We start from the raw sequence: 13955 nt of genomic DNA, 5'->3' as shown, positions 1-13955 counted from the left end.
AATCACCTTGTCACCTCAGTGATACATTTTGGGATGGTAACTAAAATTTAAAGCAGAAATTGGGTCACTTTTGGAATTTTTATTTTAGACCAAAATCAATACGTCCGGGGCCTAGGTAATTTCTCATATGCCACAAAACAGCTGAAGTTCCTGTTTGAAAATATTGCTCCGAAATCAAATTCTGTCACCTCGGTGATACATTTTGGGATGGTAACTAAAGTTTACAGCAGAAATTGTTGCACTTTTGGAATTTTCATTTATGACCAAAATCGATGGGTGTGGGGCTTAGGGAATTTCTCATACACCACAAAATGGTTGAAGTTCCTGTTTGAAATCATGCTCTGAAATCAACTTCTGTCACCTCAGTGATACATTTTGGGATGGTAACAAAAGTTTAAAGCAGAAATTGGGGCACTTCTGGAATTTTAATTTTTGACCAAAATCGATGGGTGTGGGGCTTAGGTAATTTCTCATACACCACAAAATGGTTGAAGTTCCTGTTTGAAAATCATGCTCCGAAATCAACTTCTGTCACCTCAGTGATACATTTTGGGATGGTAACTAAAGTTTAAAGCAGAAATTGGAGCACTTTTAGAATTTTCATTTTTGACCAAAATCGATGGGTCTGGGGCTTAGGAAATTTCTCATATGTCACAAAACGGTTGAAGTTCCTGTTTGAAAATCATGCTCCGAAATCAACTTCTGTCACCTCAGTGATACATTTTGGGATGGTAACTAAAGTTTAAAGCAGAAATTGGGGCACTTTTGGAATCTTCATTTCTGACCATAATCGATCGGTCCGTGGCTTAGGGAATTTCTCATACGCCACAAAACGGTTAAAGTTCCTGTTTGAAAATCATGCTCTCAAATCAACTTCTGTCACCTCAGTTATATAATTAGGGATGGTAACTAAAGTTTAAAGCAGAAATTATGTCACTTTTTGAATTTTAATTTTTGACCAAAATTGATGGGTTTGGGGCTTAGGGAATTTATCTTATGCCACAAAATGGTTGAAGTTCCTGTTTGAAAATCATGCTCCGAAATCAACTTCTGTCACCTCAGTGATACATTTTGGGATGGTAACTAAAGTTTAAAGCAGAAATTGGGGCACTTTTGGAATTTTCATTTTTGACCAAAATCGATGGGATCGGGGCTTTTGCAATTTCTCATACGCCACAAAATGGTGGAAGTTCCTGTTTGAAAATTATGCCCTTAAATCAACTTCTGTCACCTCAGTGATATATTTTGGGATGGTAACTAAAGTTTAAAGCAGAAATTTGGGAACTTTTGGAATTTTCATTTTTGACCAAAATCGATGAGTCTGGGGCTTAGGGAATTTCTCATACACCATAAAATAGTTGAAGTTCCTGTTTGAAAATCATGCTCCAAAATCAACTTCTGTCACCTCAGTGATACATTTTGGGATGGTAACTAAAGTTTAAAGCGGAAATAGGGGTATTTTTTGAATTTTCATTTTTGACCAAAATTGATGGGTGCGGGGCTTAGGGAATTTCTCATATGCCACAAAACAGTTGTAGTTCCTGTTTTAAAATCATGCTCCGAAATCAACTTCAGTTATCTCAGTGATACATTTTGGGATGGTAACTAAAGTTTAAAGCAGAAATTGGGGCATTTTGGAATTTTCATTTTTGACCAAAATCGATGGGTCTGGGGCTTAGGGAATTTCTCATATGCCACAAATTGGTTGAAGTTCCTTTTTGAAATCATGCTCCCAAATCTACTTCTGTCACCTCATTGATACATTTTGGGATGGTAACTAAAGTTTAAAGCAGAAATTGGGGCACTTTTGGAATTTTACTTTTTGACCAAGATCAATGGGTCCGGGGCTTAGGGAATTTCTCATATGCCACAAAACCGTTGAAGCTCCTGTTCAAAAATCATGCTCTGAAATCAACTTTTTTCATCTCAGGGATTCATTTTGGGATGGTAACTAAAGTTTAAAGCAGAAATTGGGGCACTTTTAACAATTTCATTTTTGACCAAAATCGATGGGTCCAGGGCTTAGGGAATTTCTCATACAGCACAAAACCGTTGAATCTCCTGTTCAAAAATCATGCTCTGAAATCAACTTTTTTCATCTCAGGGATTCATTTTGGGATGGTAACTAAAGTTTAAAGCAGAAATTGGGGCACTTTTAAAATTTTCATTTTTGACCAAAGTCGATGGGTCCAGGGCTTAGGGAATTTCTCATATGCCACAAAACAGTTGAAGCTCCTGTTCAAAAATCATGCTCCGAAATCAACTTTTTTCATCTCAGGGATTCATTTTGGGATGGTAACTAAAGTTTAAAGCAGAAATTGGGGCACTTTTAACATTTTCATTTTTTGACCAAAATCGATGGCTTAGGAAATTTCTCATATGACACAAAACATTTGAAGCTCCTGTTTGAATTTCATGCTCCGAAATCAACTTCTGTTACCTCAGTGATACATTTTGGGATGGTAACTAAAGTTTAAAGCAGAAATTGGAGAACTTTTTGAATTTACATTTTTGACCAAAATCGATGGGTCCAGGGCTTAGGGAATTTCTCGTACACCACAAAATGGTTGAAGTTCCTGTTTGAAAATATTGCTCCGAAATAAAATTCTGTCACCTCAGTGAAACATTTTGGGATGGTAACTAAAGTTTACAGCAGAAATTGGGGCACTTTTGGGATTTTCATTTTTGTCCATAATCGATGGGTCCGTGGCTTAGGGAATTTTTCATATGCCACAAAATGGTTGAAGTTCCTGTTTGAAAATCATGCTCTGAAATCAACTTCTGTCACCTCAGTTATATATTTAGGGATGGTAACAAAAGTTTAAAGCAGAAATTATGTCACTTTTGGAATTTTCATTTATGACCATAATCGATGGGTATTGGGCTTAGGGAATTTCTCATACACCACAAAATGCTTGAAGTTCCTGTTTGAAAATCATGCTCCGAAATCAACTTCTGTCACCTCAGTGATACATTTTGGGATGGTAACTAAAGTTTAAAGCAGAAATTTGGGCACTTTTGGAATCTTCATTTTTGACCATAATCGATGGGTCCGTGGCTTAGGGAATTTCTCATATGCCACAAAACGGTTGAAGTTCCTGTTTGAAATTCATGCTCCGAAATCAACTTCTGTCACCTCAGTGATACATTTTGGGATGGTAACTAAAGTTTAAAGCAGAAATTGGGGCACTTTTGGAATTTTCATTGTTAACCAAAATCGATGGGATCGGGGCTTTTCCAATTTCTCATATGCCACAAAATGGTGGAAGTTCCTGTTTGAAAATTATGGCCTTAAATCAACTTCTGTCACCTCAGTGATATATTTTGGGATGGTAACTAAAGTTTAAAGCAGAAATTTGGGAACTTTTGGAATTTTCATTTTTGACCAAAATCGATGAGTCTGGGGCTTAGGGAATTTCTCATACACCATAAAATAGTTGAAGTTCCTGTTTGAAAATCATGCTCCGAAATCAACTTCTGTCACCTCAGTGATACATTTTGGGATGGTAACTAAAGTTTAAAGCAGAAATTGGGGCACTTTTGGAATTTTCATTTTGACCAAAATCGATGGGTCCGGGTCTTAGAAAATTTCTCATTTGCCACAAAATGGTTGAAGTTCCTGTTTGAAAATCATGCTCTGAAATCAACTTCTATCACCTTAGTGATACATTTTGGGATGGTAACTAAAGTTTAAAGCGGAAATTGGGGTATTTTTTGAATTTTCATTTTTGACCAAAATTGATGGGTGCGGGGCTTAGGGAATTTCTCATACACCACAAAACAGTTGTAGTTCCTGTTTTAAAATCATGCTCCGAAATCAACTTCTGTCATCTCAGTGATACATTTTGGGATGGTAACTAAAGTGTAAAGCAGAAATTGGGGCATTTTGGAATTTTCATTTTTGACCAAAATCGATGGGTCTGGGGCTTAGGGAATTTCTCATATGCCACAAATTGGTTGAAGTTCCTTTTTGAAATCATGCTCCCAAATCTACTTCTGTCACCTCATTGATACATTTTGGGATGGTAACTAAAGTTTAAAGCAGAAATTGGGGCACTTTGGAATTTTACTTTTTGACCAAGATCAATGGGTCCGGGGCTAAGGGAATTTCTCAAATGCCACAAAACCGTTGAAGCTCCTGTTCAAAAATCATGCTCTGAAATCAACTTTTTTTCATCTCAGGGATTCATTTTGGGATGGTAACTAAAGTTTAAAGCAGAAATTGGGGCACTTTTAAAATTTTCATTTTTGACCAAAATCGATGGGTCCGGGGCTTAAGGAATTTCTCATATGCCACAAAACCATTGAAGCTCCTGTTCAAAAATCATGCTCTGAAATCAACTTTTTTTCATCTCAGGGATTCATTTTAGGATGGTAACTAAAGTTTAAAGCAGAAATTGGGGCACTTTTAAAAATTTCATTTTTGACCAAAATCGATGGGTCCGGGGCTTAGGGAATTTCTCATACAGCACAAAACCGTTGAATCTCCTGTTCAAAAATCATGCTCCAAAATCAACTTTTTTCATCTCAGGGATTCATTTTGGGATGGTAACTAAAGTTTAAAGCAGAAATTGGGGCACTTTTAAAATTTTCATTTTTGACCAAAGTCGATGGGTCCAGGGCTTAGGGAATTTCTCATATGCCACAAAACAGTTGAAGCTCCTGTTCAAAAATCATGCTCCGAAATCAACTTTTTTCATCTCAGGGATTCATTTTGGGATGGTAACTAAAGTTTAAAGCAGAAATTGGGGCACTTTTAACATTTTCATTTTTGACCAAAATCGATGGCTTAGGATATTTCTCATATGACACAAAACATTTGAAGCTCCTGTTTGAATTTCATGCTCCGAAATCAACTTCTGTTACCTCAGTGATACATTTTGGGATTGTAACTAAAGTTTAAAGCAGAAATTGGAGAACTTTTTGAATTTACATTTTTGACCAAAATCGATGGGTCCAGGGCTTAGGGAATTTCTCATACACCACAAAACGGTTGAAGTTCCTGTTTGAAAATCATGCTCCGAAATCACCTTGTCACCTCAGTGATACATTTTGGGATGGTAACTAAAATTTAAAGCAGAAATTGGGTCACTTTTGGAATTTTTATTTTAGACCAAAATCGATGGGTCCAGGGCCTAGGTAATTTCTCATATGCCACAAAACAGCTGAAGTTCCTGTTTGAAAATATTGCTCCGAAATCAAATTCTGTCACCTCAGTGAAACATTTTGGGATGGTAACTAAAGTTTACAGCAGAAATTGGGGCACTTTTGGGATTTTCATTTTTGTCCATAATCGATGGGTCCGTGGCTTAGGGAATTTCTCATATGCCACAAAATGGTTGAAGTTCCTGTTTGAAAATCATGCTCTGAAATCAATTTCTGTCACCTCAGTGATACATTTTGGGATGGAAGCAAAAGTTTAAAGCAGAAATTGGGGCACTTTTGGAATTTTCATTTTTGACCAAAATCGATGGGTGTGGGGCTTAGGAAATTTCTCATACACCACAAAATGGTTGAAGTTCCTGTTTGAAAATCATGCTCCGAAATCAAATTCTGTCACCTCAGTGATACATTTTGGGATGGTAACTAACGTTTAAAGCAGAAATTGGGGCACTTTTGGAATCTTCATTTTTGACCATAATCGATGAATTCGTGGCTTAGGGAATTTCTCATACGCCACAAAACGGTTGAAGTTCCTGTTTGAAAATCATGCTCTCAAATCAACTTCTGTCACCTCAGTTATATAATTAGGGATGGTAACAAAAGTTTAAAGCAGAAATTATGTCACTTTTTGAATTTTCATTTTTGACCAAAATTGATGGGTCTGAGGCTCAGGGAATTTATCTTATGCCACAAAATGGTTGAAGTTCCTGTTTGAAAATCATACTCCGAAATCAACTTCTGTCATCTCAGTGATACATTTTGGGATGGTAACTAAAGTTTAAAGCAGAAATTGGGGCACTTTTGGAATTTTCATTTTTGACCAAAATCTATGGGATCTGGGCTTTGGCAATTTCTCATATGCCACAAAATGGTGGAAGTTCCTGTTTGAAAATGATGCCCTTAAATCAACTTCTGTCACCTCAGTGATACATTTTGGGATGGTAACTAAAGTTTAAAGCAGAAATTGGGGAACTTTTGGAATCTTCATTTTTGACCATAATCGATGGGTCCGTGGCTTGGGGAATTTCTCATACACCACAAAACGTTTGAAGTTCCTGTTTGAAAATCATGCTCTCAAATCAACTTCTGTCACCTCAGTTATATATTTAGGGATGGTAACAAAAGTTTAAAGCAGAAATTATGTAACTTTTTGAATTTTCATTTTTGACCAAAATTGATGGGTTTGAGGCTTAGTGAATTTATCTTATGCCACAAAATGGTTGAAGTTCCTGTTTGAAAATCATGCTCCGAAATCAACTTCTGTCCCCTCAGTGATACATTTTGGGATGGTAACTAAAGTTTAAAGCAGAAATTTGGGAACTTTTGGAATTTTCATTTTTGACCAAAATCGATGAGTCTGGGGCTTAGGTAATTTCTCATATGCCATAAAATAGTTGAAGTTCCTGTTTGAAAATCATGCTCCGAAATCAAATTCTGTCACCTCAGTGATTCATTTTGGGATGGTAACTAAAGTTTAAAGCAGAAATTGGGGCACTTTTGGGATTTTCATTTTTGACCATAATCGATGGGTCCGTGGCTTAGGGACTTGCTCATATGCCACAAAATGGTTGTAGTTCCTGTTTGAAAATCATGCTCTGAAATCAACTTCTGTCACCTCAGTTATATATTTAGGGATGGTAACAAAAGTTTAAAGCAGAAATTATGTCACTTTTGGAATTTTGATTTTTGACCAAAATTGATGGGTCTGGGGCTTAGGGAATTTATCATATGCCACAAAATGGTTGAAGTTCCTGTTTGAAAATTATGCTCCGAAATTCAACTTCTGTCACCTCGGTGATACATTTTTGGATGGTAACTAAAGTTTACAGCAGAAATTGTTGCACTTTTGGAATTTTCATTTATGACCATAATCGATGGGTATTGGGCTTAGGGAATTTCTCATACACCACAAAATGCTTGAAGTTCCTGTTTGAAAATCATGCTCCGAAATCAACTTCTGTCACCTCAGTGATACATTTTGGGATGGTAACAGAAGTTTGAAGCAGAAATTGGAGCAATTTTAGAATTTTCATTTTTGACCAAAATCGATGGGTCTGGGGCTTAGGGAATTTCTCATATGCCACAAAACGGTTGAAGTTCCTGTTTGAAAATCATGCTCCGAAATCAACTTCTGTCACCTCAGTGATACATTTTGGGATGGTAACTAAAGTTTAAAGCAGAAATTGGGGCACTTTTGGAATCTTCATTTTTGACCATAATCGATGAGTCCGTGGCTTAGGGAATTTCTCATATGCCACAAAACGGTTAAAGTTCCTGTTTGAAAATCATGCTCTCAAATCAACTTCTGTCACCTCAGTTATATAATTAGGGATGGTAACTAAAGTTTAAAGCAGAAATTATGTCACTTTTTGAATTTTCATTTTTGACCAAAATTGATGGGTCTGGGGCTTAGGGAATTTATCTTATGCCGCAAAATGGTTGAAGTTCCTGTTTGAAAATCATGCTCCGAAATCAACTTCTGTCACCTCAGTGATACATTTTGGGATGGTAACTAAAGTTTAAAGCAGAAATTGGGGCACTTTTGGAATTTTCATTTTTGACCAAAATCGATGGGATCGGGGCTTTTGCAATTTCTCATATGCCACAAAATGGTGGAAGTTCCTGTTTGAAAATTATGGCCTTAAATCAACTTCTGTCACCTCAGTGATATATTTTGGGATGGTAACTAAAGTTTAAAGCAGAAATTTGGGAACTTTTGGAATTTTCATTTTTGACCAAAATCGATGAGTCTGGGGCTTAGTGAACTTCTCATACACCATAAAATAGTTGAAGTTCCTGTTTGAAAATCATGCTCCGAAATCAACTTCTGTCACCTCAGTGATACATTTTAGGATGGTAACTAAAGTTTAAAGCAGAAATTGGGGCACTTTTGGAATTTTCATTTTGACCAAAATCGATGGGTCCGGGTCTTAGAGAATTTCTCATTTGCCACAAAATGGTTGAAGTTCCTGTTTGAAAATCATGCTCTGAAATCAACTTCTATCACCTTAGTGATACATTTTGGGATGGTAACTAAAGTTTAAAGCTGAAATTGGGGTATTTTTTGAATTTTCATTTTTGACCAAAATTGATGGGTGCGGGGCTTAGGGAATTTCTCATACACCACAAAACGGTTGTAGTTCCTGTTTTAAAATCATGCTCCGAAATCAACTTCTGTCATCTCAGTGATACATTTTGGGATGGTAACTAAAGTTTAAAGCAGAAATTGGGGCATTTTGGAATTTTCATTTTTGACCAAAATCGATGGGTCTGGGGCTTAGGGAATTTCTCATATGCCACAAATTGGTTGAAGTTCCTTTTTGAAATCATGCTCCCAAATCTACTTCTGTCACCTCATTGATACATTTTGGGATGGTAACTAAAGTTTAAAGCAGAAATTGGGGCACTTTGGAATTTTACTTTTTGACCAAGATCAATGGGTCCGGGGCTTAGGGAATTTCTCAAATGCCACAAAACCGTTGAAGCTCCTGTTCAAAAATCATGCTCTGAAATCAACTTTTTTTCATCTCAGGGATTCATTTTGGGATGGTAACTAAAGTTTAAAGCAGAAATTGGGGCACTTTTAAAATTTTCATTTTTGACCAAAATCGATGGGTCCGGGGCTTAGGGAATTTTTCATACAGCACAAAACCGTTGAATCTCCTGTTCAAAAATCATGCTCCAAAATCAACTTTTTTCATCTCAGGGATTCATTTTGGGATGGTAACTAAAGTTTAAAGCAGAAATTGGGGCACTTTTAAAATTTTCCTTTTTGACCAAAATCGATGGGTCCGGGACTTAGGGAATTTATCATACACCACAAAATGGTTGAAGTTCCTGTTTGAAAATCATACTCCGAAATCAACTTCTGTCACCTCAGTGATACATTTTGGGATGGTAATTAAAGTTTAAAGCAGAAATTGGAGAACTTTTTGAATTTACATTTTTGACCAAAATCGATGGGTCCAGGGCTTAGGGAATTTCTCATACACCACAAAACGGTTGAAGTTCCTGTTTGAAAATCATGCTCCGAAATCAACTTCTGTCACCTCAGTGATACATTTTGGGATGGTAACTAAAGTTTAAAGCAGAAATTGGAGCAATTTTAGAATTTTCATTTTTGACCAAAATTGATGGGTCTGGGGCTTAGGGAATTTCTCATATGCCACAAAACGGTTGAAGTTCCTGTTTGAAATTCATGCTCCGAAATCAACTTCTGCCACCTCAGTGATACATTTTGGGATGGTAACTAAAGTTTAAAGCAGAAATTGGGGCACTTTTGGAATCTTCATTTTAGACCATAATCGATGGGTCCGTGGCTTAGGGAATTTCTCATATGCCAGAAAACGGTTAAAGTTCCTGTTTGAAAATCATGCTCTCAAATCAACTTCTGTCACCTCAGTTATATAATTAGGGATGGTAACTAAAGTTTAAAGCAGAAATTATGTCACTTTTTGAATTTTCATTTTTGACCAAAATTGATGGGTCTGGGGCTTAGGAAATTTATCTTATGCTGCAAAATGGTTGAAGTTCCTGTTTGAAAATCATGCTCCGAAATCAACTTCTGTCACCTCAGTGATACATTTTGGGATGGTAACTAAAGTTTAAAGCAGAAATTGGGGCACTTTTGGAATTTTCATTTTTGACCAAAATCGATGGGATCGGGGCTTTTGCAATTTCTCATACGCCACAAAATGGTGGAAGTTCCTGTTTGAAAATTATGGCCTTAAATCAACTTCTGTCACCTCAGTGATATATTTTGGGATGGTAACTAAAGTTTAAAGCAGAATTTTGGGAACTTTTGGAATTTTCATTTTTGACCAAAATCGATGAGTCTGGGGCTTAGGGAATTTCTCATACACCATAAAATAGTTGAAGTTCCTGTTTGAAAATCATGCTCCGAAATCAACTTCTGTCACCTCAGTGATACATTTTGGGATGGTAACTAAAGTTTAAAGCAGAAATTGGGGCACTTTTGGAATTTTTCATTTTGACCAAAATCGATGAGAGTCTTAGAGAATTTCTCATTTGACACAAAATGGTCTTAGAGAATTTCTCATTTGCCACAAAATGGTTGAAGTTCCTGTTTGAAAATCATGCTCTGAAATCAACTTCTATCACCTTAGTGATACATTTTGGGATGGTAACTAAAGTTTAAAGCGGAAATTGGGGTATTTTTTGAATTTTCATTTTTGACCAAAATTGATGGGTGCGGGGCTTAGGGAATTTCTCATACACCACAAAACAGTTGTAGTTCCTGTTTTAAAATCATGCTCCGAAATCAACTTCTGTCATCTCAGTGATACATTTTGGGATGGTAACTAAAGTTTAAAGCAGAAATTGGGGCATTTTGGAATTTTCATTTTTGACCAAAATTGATGGGTGCGGGGCTTAGGGAATTTCTCATACACCACAAAACAGTTGTAGTTCCTGTTTGAAAATCATGCTCCGAAATCAAATTCTGTCACCTCAGTGATACATTTTGGGATGGTAACTAACGTTTAAAGCAGAAATTGGGGCACTTTTGGAATCTTCATTTTTGACCATAATCGATGAATTCGTGGCTTAGGGAATTTCTCATACGCCACAAAACGGTTGAAGTTCCTGTTTGAAAATCATGCTCTCAAATCAACTTCTGTCACCTCAGTTATATAATTAGGGATGGTAACAAAAGTTTAAAGCAGAAATTATGTCACTTTTTGAATTTTCATTTTTGACCAAAATTGATGGGTCTGAGGCTCAGGGAATTTATCTTATGCCACAAAATGGTTGAAGTTCCTGTTTGAAAATCATACTCCGAAATCAACTTCTGTCATCTCAGTGATACATTTTGGGATGGTAACTAAAGTTTAAAGCAGAAATTGGGGCACTTTTGGAATTTTCATTTTTGACCAAAATCTATGGGATCGGGGCTTTGGCAATTTCTCATATGCCACAAAATGGTGGAAGTTCCTGTTTGAAAATGATGCCCTTAAATCAACTTCTGTCACCTCAGTGATACATTTTGGGATGGTAACTAAAGTTTAAAGCAGAAATTGGGGAACTTTTGGAATCTTCATTTTTGACCATAATCGATGGGTCCGTGGCTTGGGGAATTTCTCATACACCACAAAACGTTTGAAGTTCCTGTTTGAAAATCATGCTCTCAAATCAACTTCTGTCACCTCAGTTATATATTTAGGGATGGTAACAAAAGTTTAAAGCAGAAATTATGTAACTTTTTGAATTTTCATTTTTGACCAAAATTGATGGGTTTGAGGCTTAGTGAATTTATCTTATGCCACAAAATGGTTGAAGTTCCTGTTTGAAAATCATGCTCCGAAATCAACTTCTGTCCCCTCAGTGATACATTTTGGGATGGTAACTAAAGTTTAAAGCAGAAATTTGGGAACTTTTGGAATTTTCATTTTTGACCAAAATCGATGAGTCTGGGGCTTAGGTAATTTCTCATATGCCATAAAATAGTTGAAGTTCCTGTTTGAAAATCATGCTCCGAAATCAAATTCTGTCACCTCAGTGATTCATTTTGGGATGGTAACTAAAGTTTAAAGCAGAAATTGGGGCACTTTTGGGATTTTCATTTTTGACCATAATCGATGGGTCCGTGGCTTAGGGACTTGCTCATATGCCACAAAATGGTTGTAGTTCCTGTTTGAAAATCATGCTCTGAAATCAACTTCTGTCACCTCAGTTATATATTTGGGGATGGTAACAAAAGTTTAAAGCAGAAATTATGTCACTTTTGGAATTTTGATTTTTGACCAAAATTGATGGGTCTGGGGCTTAGGGAATTTATCATATGCCACAAAATGGTTGAAGTTCCTGTTTGAAAATTATGCTCCGAAATTCAACTTCTGTCACCTCGGTGATACATTTTTGGATGGTAACTAAAGTTTACAGCAGAAATTGTTGCACTTTTGGAATTTTCATTTATGACCATAATCGATGGGTATTGGGCTTAGGGAATTTCTCATACACCACAAAATGCTTGAAGTTCCTGTTTGAAAATCATGCTCCGAAATCAACTTCTGTCACCTCAGTGATACATTTTGGGATGGTAACTAAAGTTTAAAGCAGAAATTGGGGCACTTTTGGAATCTTCATTTTTGACCATAATCGATGAGTCCGTGGCTTAGGGAATTTCTCATATGCCACAAAACGGTTAAAGTTCCTGTTTGAAAATCATGCTCTCAAATCAACTTCTGTCACCTCAGTTATATAATTAGGGATGGTAACTAAAGTTTAAAGCAGAAATTATGTCACTTTTTGAATTTTCATTTTTGACCAAAATTGATGGGTCTGGGGCTTAGGGAATTTATCTTATGCCGCAAAATGGTTGAAGTTCCTGTTTGAAAATCATGCTCCGAAATCAACTTCTGTCACCTCAGTGATACATTTTGGGATGGTAACTAAAGTTTAAAGCAGAAATTGGGGCACTTTTGGAATTTTCATTTTTGACCAAAATCGATGGGATCGGGGCTTTTGCAATTTCTCATATGCCACAAAATGGTGGAAGTTCCTGTTTGAAAATTATGGCCTTAAATCAACTTCTGTCACCTCAGTGATATATTTTGGGATGGTAACTAAAGTTTAAAGCAGAAATTTGGGAACTTTTGGAATTTTCATTTTTGACCAAAATCGATGAGTCTGGGGCTTAGTGAACTTCTCATACACCATAAAATAGTTGAAGTTCCTGTTTGAAAATCATGCTCCGAAATCAACTTCTGTCACCTCAGTGATACATTTTAGGATGGTAACTAAAGTTTAAAGCAGAAATTGGGGCACTTTTGGAATTTTCATTTTGACCAAAATCGATGGGTCCGGGTCTTAGAGAATTTCTCATTTGCCACAAAATGGTTGAAGTTCCTGTTTGAAAATCATGCTCTGAAATCAACTTCTATCACCTTAGTGATACATTTTGGGATGGTAACTAAAGTTTAAAGCTGAAATTGGGGTATTTTTTGAATTTTCATTTTTGACCAAAATTGATGGGTGCGGGGCTTAGGGAATTTCTCATACACCACAAAACGGTTGTAGTTCCTGTTTTAAAATCATGCTCCGAAATCAACTTCTGTCATCTCAGTGATACATTTTGGGATGGTAACTAAAGTTTAAAGCAGAAATTGGGGCATTTTGGAATTTTCATTTTTGACCAAAATCGATGGGTCTGGGGCTTAGGGAATTTCTCATATGCCACAAATTGGTTGAAGTTCCTTTTTGAAATCATGCTCCCAAATCTACTTCTGTCACCTCATTGATACATTTTGGGATGGTAACTAAAGTTTAAAGCAGAAATTGGGGCACTTTGGAATTTTACTTTTTGACCAAGATCAATGGGTCCGGGGCTTAGGGAATTTCTCAAATGCCACAAAACCGTTGAAGCTCCTGTTCAAAAATCATGCTCTGAAATCAACTTTTTTTCATCTCAGGGATTCATTTTGGGATGGTAACTAAAGTTTAAAGCAGAAATTGGGGCACTTTTAAAATTTTCATTTTTGACCAAAATCGATGGGTCCGGGGCTTAGGGAATTTTTCATACAGCACAAAACCGTTGAATCTCCTGTTCAAAAATCATGCTCCAAAATCAACTTTTTTCATCTCAGGGATTCATTTTGGGATGGTAACTAAAGTTTAAAGCAGAAATTGGGGCACTTTTAAAATTTTCCTTTTTGACCAAAATCGATGGGTCCGGGACTTAGGGAATTTATCATACACCACAAAATGGTTGAAGTTCCTGTTTGAAAATCATACTCCGAAATCAACTTCTGTCACCTCAGTGATACATTTTGGGA

Source organism: Pseudophryne corroboree, chromosome 6 (genome assembly GCF_028390025.1).
Source record: "Pseudophryne corroboree isolate aPseCor3 chromosome 6, aPseCor3.hap2, whole genome shotgun sequence".
Taxonomy (NCBI): domain Eukaryota; kingdom Metazoa; phylum Chordata; class Amphibia; order Anura; family Myobatrachidae; genus Pseudophryne; species Pseudophryne corroboree.
The sequence above is the reverse complement of the archived record's forward strand: the minus strand, read 5'-3'. Positions refer to the sequence as shown.